At 37.2% G+C, this 13,584-nt stretch overlaps 1 protein-coding gene across 6 annotated transcripts in view; it reads left to right on the forward strand.

The window, feature by feature from the left end:
• Nucleotides 1-13,584, forward strand: part of LOC309664383 (low-density lipoprotein receptor-related protein 12-like) — a 194,800-nt gene that overhangs the window by 45,429 nt on the left and 135,787 nt on the right. For 5 of the 6 annotated variants that reach the window (XM_082469653.1, XM_082469644.1, XM_082469654.1 and 2 more), the window contains exon 1: nucleotides 6,123-7,305. The gene's annotated coding sequence lies outside the window, so the exon portion shown is untranslated. Of the gene's footprint in view, nucleotides 1-6,122; nucleotides 7,306-13,584 lie in introns of those variants that run through there. The other variant, XM_082469649.1, reaches the window with a different exon arrangement.

The following is a 13,584-nucleotide window of genomic DNA, read 5'->3' on the forward strand; positions in this document are numbered from 1 at the left end:
ACTTATACCTAAGTATTTCATTTTTGGGTGTTAACGTAAATGATATTGTGTTTTTTAATTTCAAAACCCAGTTGTACATTGCTGGTGTACAGGGAAGCAGTTAATTTGTATATGTGAAAAATGTATCCTGCAACCTTGCTATAATTGCTTATTAGTTCTCAAAGTTTTTTGTTGATTCTGTGAGATTTCCTACATAGATGATCATGTCATCTACAAAAACAGTTTTATTTCTTCCTTTCCAATTTATATACTTTTAATTTCCTTTTTTTGTCTAATTATATTAGCTGTGAATTCTAGGACAATGTTGAAAAAATGTGTTGAGGCGATATCCTTGCCTTGTCCTTTTTTATTTATTTATTTATTTATTTTTGGCTGTGTTGGGTCTTCGTTTCTGTGAGGGCTTTCTCTAGTTGCGGCAAGCGGGGGCCACTCTTCATCGCGGTGCGTGGGCCCCTCACTATCGTTGCCTCTCTTCTTGCGGAGCACAGGCCCCAGGCGCGCAGGGTCAGTAGTTGTGGCTCACGGGCCTAGCTGCTCCGTGGCATGTGGGATCTTCCCAGACCAGGGCTCGAACCCGTATCCCCTGCATTAGCAGGCAGATTCTCAACCACTGCGCCACCAGGGAAGCCCCCTTGCCTTGTTCTTAATCTTAGTGAGAAAGCATCTAGTTTCTCACTAATAAATATTATATTAGCTGTAGGTGTTTTGTAAATTCTCATTATTAAGTTGCAATAGTTCCCTTCTATTTCTAGTTTACTGAACGTTTTTGTCATGAATGAATGCTGGATTTGTCAAATGCTTTTTCTGGATCTATTAATAGGACCATATAGTTTTTCTTCTTTAACCTGTTTATATGATGAATTACACTAGTTGGTTTTCTTATGTTGAACCAGCCTTATATACCTGGAATAAATCCCACTTGCCCATGGTGTATAATTCTGTTCATACATAGTTTGATTTGATTGACTAATATTTTGTTCAGGATTTTTGCAACTATATTCATTTGTCTGAATTTTTCCTTTTTTTTTGTAATGCTTTGTATGCTTTTGGTGTTAGGATAATGCTGGTTTCATAGAATGAGTTAGAAAGTATTCATTCTAGTTCTATTTTTAGAGAATAAGCATACATTTTCCCTAAAATATTTGTTAAAATTCACCAGTGAACCAATCTGGCCCTAGTGCTTTCTTTTTGGCAGGTTATTAATTATAGTTTCAAATCCTTTAATAGATATAGGCCTATTGAGATTGTCTGTTTCTCCGTGTGTAATTTTGGTGCTGGAACAACTGGACAGCTACATGCAAAAAAAAAAAAATGAATCTAGACAAAGACCTTACACTTTTCATATACATTAAATGGATCATAGAACTCAATATAAAATGCAACAGGACTTCATTAAAATAAAATAATAATAAAATAAAATGTAATGCCCCCAGTAAGCCTTTTTAGATTCTTCAATCATGTGTTTCTCTCTAAGTATGCCTTAATTTCACCTGGTTTATACCTCTGCAATATTTATAAAAGAAATCTTGCATGTTATATGTACATGCCTATCAACTCCATTGGACTGTGACCTTGTTGAGTGCTGGTAGGATGTGTCATTCATCTTTGGTGCCAGTTCAACATTTGTTCTGGTACAAAATAGTAAGTAGAACATATCCTTTGAATTGAACAATGCAGAGTTTTTGTTAATTTAAAATTCAATTTCACAGGCCTATAATTACTAAATGGTATAGGGACACAAAACTCTTTATAACTAAAACATTCACGAGTCCATTTATGAAATCAGTGTCCTCTCAGCTCTCCTTTGCTCATCGTAGTGGAATTGATCCCCTCCCACCAGGTCAGGTGTTTGATTAGTTCTTTTTGATAGGGGAATGGTGCCAATAACCACTAATCAAAACAATTGCAATGAAGTTGATTGCAAGGGAAAGAGTCCCATCAAAGGAGTATGATTAGACTTGGTAAAAGAGGGGCAAAGGGAAGGGAGAAGGAAAAGCAGAAGTGTACAAGCAATCTCCCCAAGTAAGGGGGAAGACCAAAAAGAAGGAAGAGTGGGGCAGTGGTGGAGGTTCTCCCCAGGGTTCTCTCCAGGCAGACAGCGGGAACAAGCAGGGCAGGGAGGTGGTGGTGAGTAAGGACACCTCAGTGTTGTAGGTGTAAGGACACCTACAGTATGGAGCTGCAGGCTTAAACTTTCCAGAATAAATCTCAGCTTTGGATAGGAGCCTGTTATCAGACCCACCCTCAAATCACTAGGCACTAACTATCCTATGGAAAAGGGCAGAGTCCAAAATTTTGATTAAAAATAATACATGAGCTTAAAACAAATATAAGCCTACATATTTTTAACAGAGAAACTTAACATATCTACTAGATATTGGGAAATCTGAGCTCTTATGAACCCAAATAAAAGCAGGGAAAAGATAGCAGAGATACTGTTTGAAAGTGACCAGTTTTTTTGGTGTGTATGTCCATGCAGGTAGCCCTTACTTTGTGTGCCCATGGTTTGTTGACTGGTGCACATTGTGCTACTCACAACTGCTCCTTGTCAAAGTATCATTTTCATAAATTAAACTCATGACTCTCATGCAAATGTAAAATGAGTATATGGCACAGATTTAATGAACCCATTAATAAGAGAACTGGCATGATGGTAGTGCTGATTCAAAAGAACTAAATGGGGTAGAAGCTTTTATAGTAGCTGGAAGAATTCTTAAATAGGATTACTGATTTTAGATAAAAAATAGCTCATGTTCTGTAGGGAAAATCAGCTAACATTCTGAATTTTGGAAATTGTATTTTCCATCAGAAAGGAATCATTTGCATCCCTACTGAACAGACATTATTTGTATTGCTATCTGACAGAAATCAAGGTACAAATCAACATCAACCCCTTCAGAATTACACCATACCTTTATCAATAGTAAATAACAAGTTAAACAAAGATGCAAAGGTACATGCCTAGAGATTCAGATAATCCGCAGGCAGGCCTGATAATCAAACCCTAGCATAACTAAGAAAGAACAGGCAAACGTCCCTTTAGTTTTTTTCAGGCTTTTGGATAATTTTCCTTAACACCATTTTACAAAGGTTTTTCTCTTCCGTATCTTACTGATGTCAAGGAGACTAGAATTACTGGGAAGGGTATTCTCAGATATATTATCAAGTTATCCCATTGTAAAAAATACCAAAAACCAAAAAACTAATCCTGAAGCTATCCACATGATTAAAGAAAAACTATACAATTTTGAGTGAGAGCAGAAACTGCTCTTAGAAAGCATAGTATTAGTGAGTTCTTACAGGCTCCCAGGTAGCTACATCATCAGAGAGAAGGAAGCACCAGAAGAGGTATTTTACCCATGTTTGGTCAATACGAGGGAGTGCAGAATTGCTTTTGACACAGTCTAGAGGCTGACATTGATACCATGCCAGAGACCCGTAAGCATGTTGTGCTTTCTCAAAGGTCTTCTCTGTGAGCTGAGCTGCCTTCGAACTTAGAACATGAATTGTATGGTTTTACCTTGAACAAGATTCTGGAAATAGTTTATAAAATAATATCTGCATATAGGCCTCACCTTGGAGAGAGCTCATTACATTCCTGGGCACTGCAGTGCTACCAGATATCATGAGAAATAGAGGCAGGACAAGAATACCAAGGGAGGGTTGCTCAGCATAGATGACTGAAGTGACCATTGTGATGATTTGACCAACTCCAAAGTTCATTCCCATGTCACCACTAAAACATTTTTTCCCCTTCATTGCTAATGTCTGAGAGGAAATTTCTTTCCGCTACCCTCTTAGGTTTATTCGTAAGGGCCTGCAAAGTAAACTGACAAACGACAGAATGATGGAAGAAAAAACATAAATGATTTTAATTAATATTTTCTGTGTGAAAGAGTCCAACAGGAAGGAAGTGAAACTCAAAGAAGTAGTTAGACTTGGGGGCTTATATTCCATTTTTAAGAAAGGAAAGGGGGTTTGGAGGAAAGTGAGTAGGAAATATATGGGGAAACTGATGGGAGATAAGCGCTATTTTCATAAGGTTTGTTTATGTCGACTCACCTCAGTGCCCATTCTCCACCTTTGGTGACAAGAGTCACTCTCTTCTTCCTGGTTCGGGAGAGGGGGCCCCGGTCTCAGGGAAAATTCATGCCCTGCTTTTAGGGAGAAAAGGGGAGGGAAGATTTCTTCCTGCATCTGCTGATTTTCAATTGCTTTCAGCTCAAAACCATGTTTATGCCAAAGTGGCATTTTTTGAGGTGGCATTTTTTTAAAAAATTTATTTATTTTTGGCTGTGTTGGGTCTTCGTTTCTGGGCGAGGGCTTTCTCCAGTTGCGGCAAGTGGGGGCCACTCTTCATCGCGGTGCGCGGGCCTCTTATTATTGTGGCCTCTCTTGTTGCGGAGCACAGGCTCCAGACGCGCAGGCTCAGTAGTTGTGGCTCACGGGCCCAGTTGCTCCGCGGCATGTGGGATCTTCCCAGACCAGGGCTCGAACCCATGTTCCCTGCATTGGCAAGCAGATTCTCAACCACTGCACCACCAGGGAAGCCCTCCCCAAAGATTTTTATTGTTCCTTTATAAACTTGCCCTCCCACCCGTCTTTGTTCTTCCCATCAACTGACTATTAGACATGATGCCATTAGACATCAGGTTAATTTGCATAGAGAATTTTATATAAATAGAGTCATACAGTATATATTGTTTTTTGCCTGGTTTCTTCCACTGCATAATTATCATGTAATTAATCCACATTCTTGCACTTATTTATAATGTATTTATTTTTATTATCGACTGTTCTACTATATGGATTTACCACAATTTGTTTATCCTTTCCCTTACTGATAAATATTTGTGTTGTTTCCAGGTTAGGCATTATAAATAAAACATTTGCTGTCATTAATCTTTTTAATTTTAGCCATCTAACAGGTGTGTAGAAGAATACCATTGTGACTTTTGTTTGCATTTCCCTAATGACTATCATATAGAATAGCTTTTTATGTGCTAAATTGTGTTACATATATCTTTGGTAAAGTGTCTATTCAAAATTTTTGGCCACTTTTTCAAAAGGTGGGTTTTTAAATTTGTATTATTATTTAAAAAAATTAAAGTATAATGACACACAACATTATATTAGTCTCAGGTGTACACATAATGATTCAAAATTTGTATATATTGCAAAATGATCATTGCAATAATTCTAGGTAACATCCGTCACCATACATAGTTACAAAATTGTTTTTTCTTGTATTGACAACTTTTTAAGATTTACACTCTTAGCAACTTTCAAATATGCTATACAGTATTATTAACTATAGTCTCAGTGCTGTAGTTTACATTCTAATGACTTATTTATTTTATAACTGCAAGTTTGTACCTTTTGATCCCCTTTACCTATTTCATGCATACCACCATCCCCCACCTCTGGCAACCACTAATTTGTTCTCTAAATCTATAACATTGTTTTGTTTGTTTCTGTTTTCCTTAGATTCCACATATAGGTAAGATCATATGGTATTTGTCTTTCTCTATCTGACATATTTTTCTTAACATAATGGCCTCAAGGTCCATCCATGTTATCTCAAATGTCAAGATTTCTTTCTTTTTTTATGACTGAATAATATTTCATTGTGTATATATACTTTTTTTTATACGTTCATTCATCAGTGGACACTTTGTTTCCATATCTTGGCTATAGTAAATAATGCTGCAGTGAACATGGGGGTGCATATATCTTTTCGAGTTATTGTTTTTATTTTCTTTGTCTAAAAACCCAGAAGTGGAATTGCTGGATCCCATGGGAGTTCCAGTTTTAATTTTTTGAGTAAACTCATACTGCTTTTCACAATGGCTATACCAATTTACTTTCCCACCAAGAGTGCAGAGGGGTTCCCTTTATTCCACATTCTTGCCAATGCTTATCTCTTATGTTTTTGGTGATAGCCATACTAACAGGTGTAAAGTGATATCTCCTTGTGGTTTTGATTCCCATTTCCCAGTAATTAGTGATATTGAGCATCTTTTATGTGCTACCTGTTGGCCATTTGAATACCTTCTTTGGAAAAATGTCTTTTCAGATTCTTTGTTCCTTTTTTAATTGGATTATTTGACTTTTCTGCTATTCAGTTGCATGAGTTCCTTACATATTTTGGATATTAACTCCTAATGAAATGTGTGGTTCGCGAATATTTTTTCCCATTCCATAGGTTGCCTTTTCATTTTGTTTATTATTTCCTTTGGTGCTCAGAAGCTTTTTAATTTGATATAGACTCACTTGTTTGTTTTTTATTTTGTTGCTTGTGCTTTAGGTGTCATATCCAAAAAAATCATTGCCAAGATCCTTGTGAAGAAGGATTTTTTTTATGTTTTCATCTGGGAGTTTTATGGAAGCCTGGTTTCAGGGCTTACATTCAAGTCTTTAATCTATTTTGTGTTAATTTCTGTGTATGGCGGAAGACACTGGTCTTGTTTTATTCTTTTACGTGTGGTTGTCCAGTTTCCCCAGCACCATTTATTAAAAAGACTGTCCTTTCCCCATTGTATATTCTTGGCTCCTTTGTTACAAATTAATTTACCATATACATGTGGGTTTATTCCTGGTCTCTCTATTTTGTTCCATTAATCAATGTATCTTTTTTTTATACCAATATATATCATAGTTTTGATTACTATAGCTTTATAATATAATTTGAAATCAAGGAGCATGATGCCTCCAGCTTTGTTCTTCTATCTCAAGACTGGTTTGGCTATTTGGGGTCTTTTGTGATTCCATACAAATTTTAGAATTTTTTGTTCTATGTATGTGAAAAATACCATTGAAATTTTGATGAGGATTGCACTGAACCTGTAGATTGCTTTGAGTAGTATGGACATTTTAACAATATTAATTTTCCCAACCCATGAGCACAAAATATCTTTTTCTTTGTTTCCTCTTCAACTTCTCTCATTAATGTCATAGTTTTCAGTGTACAGGTCTTTCACCTCCTTGGTTAATAAAAGTGTGGGTATCCTTGTCTTGATCCTGATCTCAAAGGAAAATCTTTCAGCTTTCCACCATGGTGTATGATGTTAGCTGTGGACTTGTTATATAAGCCCTTTATTATGTTGAGGTATGGTCCCTCTATGCCCATTTTGTTGAGAGTTTTTCTTAAATGAATGTTGAATTTTGTCAAGTGCTTTTTTTCTGCGTCTATTGAGATGGTCATATGATTTTTATCCTTCATTTTGTTAATGCAGTGTGTCACATTGATTGATTTGTGGATATTGAACAATCCTTGCATCCCTAGAATAAATCCCAGTTGCTCAGGTATGTGATTCTATTAATTACTGTAGAATCTTGTTTGCTAATGTCTTGTTGAGGATTTTTGCATCTATATTTACTGTTCATCAGGGATTAAATCTTTGGGAAAGAAATGGGTGATCCAAAATGATTAGGTTATAAAACATGTTCTTATTAGATTCTTGTATTTATTTTTATTAGTCATTATATGAGCCATTTATTGATTTTATTTTTTTGGCATCCTTTTCTGTTTTGGTATCAGGGTAATGCTGGCCTCCTAAACTGAGTTTCAAAGTGTTTCCACTTCATTTTTTGGAAAATTTTGAAAAGGATTGGTATTAATTCTTCTTTGAATGTTTGGTAGAATTTACCAGTGAAGTCATCTGGTTCTGGACTTTTTTGTTGGGATATTTTTGATCACTAATTCAATCTCTTCTTGGTTTGTTCAAATCTTATTATTGGGTTTTAAGAGTTCTTTATTATGTTCTTTATAGATACAAGTTCTTTATCAAATATGTTACTTACAAGTATTTTCTCCAGTCCATGGCTCCTATTTCGATTTTCTTAACTGTGAATGCTTTTTTCAAAGAGCAGACATTTTTATCATGATGAAGTCCAGTTTATTGATTTTTTCTTTTATGTATTGTGATTTTAGTGTCATATCAAAGAAATATTTGCCTAACCCAAGGTCACAAAGATTTTCTCCTATGTTTTCTTGTAAAAGTTGTATAATTTTAGGTTTTACAATTAGGTCTACAATCCATTTTGAGCTAACTTTTGTATAAAGTGTGAGATATGAATGAAAATTTATTTTTTGTTTACACAAGGATCAAATTGCTCCAGGACTATTTGTTGAACAGACGATCTTTTCTCTACTGAGTTGCCTTTGTAGCACAAAATCAAAACTATTAGGTCATGAGTTTTGCCCAAACCCAGTCAGATTCCCATCTTGAAAATCCACCTTAAACCATTGGAGTTCAGACCCCTAATCTTGTAAATATGTTCCCACAACTCCTGCTTCTGATAACTGCTAAGATTCTGCCAAGGCGGTGTTCTCACTCGCTGATGGAGGTTTAAAAAACTTAGCGGTGCTTCATGGAGAGATAACCAACTGACAAATTCCAACCCAATTTGATAATTTCTTTATTTTAAATTGAAATAATTATTTAAGAATGTGTTTAGATAGGAGATATTATACTTTATTAGGGTTCATTTCGTCAGGTGTGATTTCACAAGGAATTTTTTTATCATAACTTAAGACTTACTGTTGTGAAAAATATTTGACAGTAGCTTTTGAAAAGCACATTTAGTCAAATTTGCACTTAAAATTATAATTCTTTTATTTTAAAATTAGAACTGTTTATCCTTTAATATTTAATAAGGGCTTCATAGGAGTGCTTCTCACTTTTATTTGTTTATTCATACAAAAATTACTTTTGGGAAACACTAGTTTGTAACACTGCAACAAGAAACTACAGGAACTATAGGACTAAAAACAGTAACATTTGGTCACAGCAACTCGTGGCAAACATAATATAAACTACGGCTTAGAGACCACGATGGTATAGATTAAATCTTTGGGCTAGAAATGAGTGATCCAAAATGCATTAGGTTATAAAACATATTCTTATTAGATTCTTGTATTTATTTCTGTTAGTAATTATAAATATAAGCCATTTATTGAAGTCTCATGATATTTCTAGCCGTGACCATTTTCCAGGAAGTGTTTTTATAAAATACACGTGATTTTATACTCATATTAAAAATGTGGATACTGAGGGCTTCCCTGGTGGCGCAGTGGTTAAGAATCCGCTTGCCAATGCAGGGGACATGGGTTCGAGCCCTGGTCTGGGAAGATCTCACATGCTGCGGAGCAGCTAAGCCTGCAAGCTACAACTACTGAAGCCCGCGCCTAGATCCCGTGCTCTGCAACAAGAGAAGCCACCGCAATGAGAAGCCTGCGCACCGCAAGAAAGGGTAGCTCCCGCTTGCCGCAGCTAGAGAAAGCCCACGAGCCCAAGGCAACCAAAAATAAAATAAATAAACATAAATAAATTTTTTTAAAAATGTGGATACTGAGATTTAGAGAGCTCTGGTGAGGAGCAGAGCTCCAACGCCTTCCTCGTCTCCTATCCTGTTGGGCTCTGTACCCTCTCCTTCCCTAGGTCCACAGAGCCTCAAGTCTATTGAAACTGATTTGGTCCTCTCTGCTCAATGTCAACCTGCCTGTTTTCTTTGTTACTTCTTTGCTCTAATACACTACCCAGATCGTGGCTTGGAGGATTTGTATGCAGGGTTATTTACCATACACAAGTAGGAAACCCCTCCCCGTGTGTTCTTCGGTCTCTGGCCATGGCGTTGGCAGTAGTCTGGGCTCACTCTCACTTATCACTGAGCCTCTGATTGGAGTCCTGGCGGCCGAAGCACTGTCACTCATGACAGCACAGCCTTTCTCCTTCGATACTTTCATAATCTGAAAATGAAATGCACATCTTTCACTGGTAGATTAGAAATAGAATTTTCTTCTCTACTTTTCGTTTGCAGACTAGGTTTTAAAGCCTCAAGTGACTGTGTGAACTTTATCTTGTCTCTGCCAGCTGTCTGCATCAGCAGCATGGGGTGACTTTGGTTGCCAGACCTTTCTCATGCTATCCACCCATCAAATGGCTTCAACCCAGGGTCCCAGGAGTGTGTTGGTTTCCTGAGGAACAAAATCCTATCTTCCAATAGAACGCTTACTTCCAGCTACTCACTGGCACATACAGAGTCATACAGAGTTTGTAAACCTAGCTTTTCTTCTTACTACTTGGAGATTAATCCTATAATGCTCTCATTCTTCCAGAACAATAGTTCTCCACATGAGAATTAAACAATTGCTTCTTTAAGCCACATTGAGCCACATCTGGCAGGAAATGTTGTACTGAAAATTGGAAGATCTAACTGGTGGCTGGATTTGACATCGCTGAGTCTTTTGTAATAGTCTCTGCTTCATTTTGCTGAGAAATGAAAGTTTGCATTAGGTGGTCTGGAGTTGTGAAACACAAATGTGGACATATGGAAAAAATTCTCAAAGCTCTTTTTATTTTTCTTGAAGTGGCAATATTGCCTTATGTTTAAATCCATTGAGTAGAATAATATTACTTATTTAAAAGCCTACATATTTTCAGCTTTATAATATCAGGCATGCCTATGGAAAGAAGCCTTTCATCAGAGAGGGGAAATAGTGAGTATTTAGAATGACAATTGTAATTTTAGCAGTTTAACTGGGACTTTTTATTTTTTATTATTTGGTTAAAGGGCCAGATAGTAAATATTTAGGCTCTGTGGGCCTGCAACTACTGAACGCTGCCACTGCAGAGTGAAAGCAGCCTTGGACTGTACTTAATGAATGGGTGTGGCAGTGTTTTCAATGAAACATTGTTTAGACAGGAACAAAGCAGATTTGGACCTCATGCCAGTTTGTTGACCCTTACCCTAGAAAAAACTCTAAGTTTCACATTCTTTTTTTATATCCCCATGACCCTCCTTTCTAAAATCATCTGCCATCTGTACGGTGCAGTGCAATGTTAAGTTGCCAGATTTATATTTGTTGATTGTATGTCTCCCAAACTATATATTTATATGAAATTCAAATTTATCTGGGCATGGTGTATTTTACCTGGCAACCCTATCCCAGTGACCCTTTTCCCACATATTCCACCTTAATTTGGAGCTTGATGTCCTTCCCTAGATCAAAATCTTCTTTGGAAAATGTCTGAAGTTCTTAAAGATCAGCTGAGGGGGAATTTAGGGCCACACTGCCTTTCCTACAATTGCCTTTGTTGCATGTTAGGAACAATAATGAAGGAAAGGGAACAAAGTTTTTGTCTCAGGCTAAATACAAACACATCTGTACTTGTGCAAGAGAGGTTTGGTGGAGCCGTAATTTCCTTTCCATTCCCTGAACATCTGCCCTGGTCACAGGTTACCTATTGTTTCTAGGTAAGTGAATCCTGATGGAGTCAACATGGAGGACGATATTCAGAGAAGAGGGGTCTTAAAGGGACACCTATCAATTGTTTTAAATTTTAATGTTTGGTGGCATTATGATATGATACAGAAGAGAACCTACCTAGTACAGAGTAAATGCTTCAGTGCATACATGTTCATTATCATTCCCTAGTCCTTTAACATCCCAATTATTTCAATTCATTCAATATAAAAATTCAAAGAAAAATTCTGCCCATATACTCTGTACTTGCTTAATAAATAAGCATCATTAAAGTTAAAATTTAGAAGAATGAGACTATACAAGTCACAAGATCAAGGTATTATTTCAGTCATTCTAAATGATGTTGGTATTTGAGTTCAATTTACATTGCACGCTGGCTCTGAAAGGGGCAGAATTATTTTCCAGAAAATGTTGGCAAAGATCTGCTAGGCTGTGAGAAGTTGGTTCTCATGTACTCTGGGCTGTGAGAGAACACTGTGTCTTTTCCCATAAACACGAGGGAAGGTGAACGGGCTCTGGGGACTTCTGATGGGGAAGATAATGAAAGGTGCCTTCATACCTCAGCTGTTCAGCACCATTAACCTTCCCAGTAATTGAAACACACAAAAGGGGGTGGTAAGTGAGAGGCCTCCCTCTCGTCTATTACCTGGCAAGTACAATTACTTAAGCCTTCAAATAAAGGAACGACTTTAGGTTCCTTTTCAACCATTCTTTACAAGAAAATCAACCAAAGCTTTTTGTTCTTTAACTCTAATGTTATAATCATTTCTTTCTTTTGATTTGTGCCTGTGGGTTAAAACATACCCAGCTCAATAAGGTGGGCATTTGTTATTTAATTTATGTAGCTAATAAAGTCCACCATGTAGAAAAGGTTACAGCAACAAAAAAAAGAGGTCTTAAAGGTTTACCATAGGAGACCAATTTACGATTCAAAGTGGTTTTAGACTGACAGGCAAAAATAAGATTTCATTTTCCACATGGAAATGAAAAATACAAATGCAAAATTTTAATCTAGTTCAAGCTGAGGAATAACATCATATTGTAATTACAATACAAGGAAAATGAACCTAATCCTATAAATGTGTGTATGGACATGAAGGAAACTAGTTTTCATCAGTTATGTCAATGACATAACAATAGAGCAATGGAAGTGTGTGTGTGTGTGTGTGTGTGTGTGTGTGTAGGGAGTTGTTATTAACACTTCTCTATGCGAATTATATATGTACATATAAGAATGTATTTCTGTGATAAGACAAGAACATCTAGAAAAGCATTTTAAAAAGTAGTTATCTTTGGAAAAGCTAAAATTTCCTATAATTAAAAAGCAAGGGGCTTCCCTGGTGGCGCAGTGGTTGAGAATCTGCCTGCCAATGCAGGGGACACGGGTTCGAGCCCTGGTCTGGGAAGATCCCACATGCCGCGGAGTGACTAGGCCCGTGAGCCACAATTGCTGAGCCTGCGCGTCTGGAGCCTGTGCTCCGCAACGAGAGAGGCCACGATAGTGAGAGGCCCGCGCACCGCGATGAAGAGTGGCCCCCGCTTGCCGCAACTGGAGAAAGCCCTCGCACAGAAACGAAGACCCAACACAGCCATAAATAAATAAATAAATAAGTAAAATTAAAAAAAAAAATCCCTAAAAGGTGTTTGTCTGAGAAAGCACTTTAAAAAAAAAAAAAAAAAAAAAGCAAGTCATCCAGCTCATGTCACATACAGTATCATCCAGTGGCATTTATATCAAAACTTGCTATTATAAGTTAGATTCTATTTGCTTTTGAATCTAGTTGAATTATGCAGCCATTATTTGAGCTAAATTACAAAAATGTTAAATGTTTCTATTATCTAAATCTATATGAAACAGAAAGATATTTCAAAGTTTCTGATACAATTTTTTTTTCTTCTTTAAAGGGGAAGAGGAGGAAATGAGGAGTCTGTTTTTTTTTTAATTGATTGATTGATTGATTGCTATGTTTGGTCTTCGTATCTGTGCACGGGCTTTCTCTAGTTGCGGCAAGCGGGGACCACTCTTCATCGCGGTGCGCGGGCCTCTCACTATCGTGGCCTCTCTCGTTGCGGAGCACAGGCTCCAGACGCACAGGCTCAGTAGTTGTGGCTCACGGGCCTAGTTGCTGGGCAGCATGTGGGATCTTCCCAGACCAGGGCTCGAACCCGTGTCCCCTGCATTGGCAGGCAGATTCTCAACCACTGCGCCACCAGGGAAGCCCTCTGATACAATTTTAAGTGAAAATGGTGAGAAAGTGAAGCTGCCAGATGGCAAATATTTAATTTCTGCTCAGTTTTCTTCCATCACAAATACC

Source organism: Balaenoptera physalus (genome assembly GCF_965194825.1).
Source record: "Balaenoptera physalus genome assembly, chromosome: 7".
Lineage (NCBI taxonomy): Eukaryota > Metazoa > Chordata > Mammalia > Artiodactyla > Balaenopteridae > Balaenoptera > Balaenoptera physalus.